Below are 1515 nucleotides of genomic sequence, written 5' to 3'. Positions count from 1 at the left end.
GCCTAAGCACACCTCCAAAATTCGTCCTCATCCAAAGCTTTGTTGGATCGAGCTCGCCCTCGGCGGCCTCGACGGCGCCGTCGGTGGGCTTCTAAGTGAGTTAAATCTGGAGTCTCGAGAAAAGTCCGCCATCGGCGCCCTAGTTCAAATCTTCACATTTTGGTCATTTTCGCTTTAAATTCACCCCTTTTTGCATCTATTTTCTCCAATGACCCTAATTCATCATTCCTGCAACAAAACATCAAAAATACCTTTCTTTAAAGTGCAATATCATCAAAAACAGTGTAAAATATGTATGAAAATCTCAACATATTTTTTCTTTGGTCACACAACCAATTCAAATCACCATTTCACAAAATCTCAAGATAAGGAGAAAGACAGAGAAAACTACTCAGAACTCATGAAGAAGATACGACAAAACTTGGAATTTATATATAAAAGCAAAGTCATACAAATTTCAATAAGTAAATACAACTTATCTCTAATTCCTCCCCAAGAAAACTCCTCGAAGTTCCTCTGAATCTCTTCCTTTCTTTATAGCACACAAAATTCTCCTTCGAAACGGCAAGGAGGAAGAATCTCTCACTTTCCTTCCACTCTTACAATCTCTCAAAGAATTCCTTACAATACTAACCCTAAATTACACTCTTTACTCTCTAATGGACACACGTGGACAACAAAGACTCAGTGGACACCCCCTCTCCCTCTGTTTTTTGGCCTCTAAATGTTTCTTTTAAAATTATAGAAGAGTTTTCAAGAGTTGCCCAAGCGTCCCTTCAAAAATCGTCCACATTCAATGCATCTGTTGAGAGAACGACGTGCTCGCCGACTGCGGCCTCGATGGTGCCGTCGGCGACCTTTTAGAATATTTAATTCTGGACTCTCGGAAAAAACCCATCGTCGGCGATCAAGATCAAATCTTCATATTTTTGGTCCTTTTTTCTCCAAATTCGCTCCTTTTTGCATCTTTTTGCTCCAATGACCATAATTCAACATACCTGCAACAAAACATCAAAAATACCTTTCTTTAAAGTGCAATATCATCAAAATCAGTGTAAAATAGGTATGAAAATCTCAACATATTTTCATTTAGTTAAAATCCCACAAACTTAACTATTACTTGTCCTCAAGTAATTTTAGTACTACATAAAAGTTATGATCTACTGTGGTAAATTTTTAATTCAGAAATACTATAAGTTTGATTTAAGAAATATTATAGTGAGATTTTTAGAAAAATTTCAAGTAATTAAATTAAGTCTGTAGCCACAAGATTATCTAGTCATCAAGTTTAAGAGTTCTAGTCTTCTATTCATTTCAAGAATGACTACATGTGGCAATATTAAATCACTTAGAATATTCAAATGATAGGAACTTCATGAAAACACTACGGTTATTCCATAATTATAAGTTCAGGAATGTATTTAGGTTTTCCCTTTAGGTAGGTCCAATTGAAGCCAATTTTTTATTAGGCATCTCCTCAAGCTTCTCTTCACTTATATATATTTTTTTCATTTG

Source organism: Phalaenopsis equestris, unplaced genomic scaffold (genome assembly GCF_001263595.1).
Source record: "Phalaenopsis equestris unplaced genomic scaffold, ASM126359v1 Scaffold000888, whole genome shotgun sequence".
NCBI lineage: Eukaryota > Viridiplantae > Streptophyta > Magnoliopsida > Asparagales > Orchidaceae > Phalaenopsis > Phalaenopsis equestris.
Note: the sequence above shows the minus strand (reverse complement) of the source record.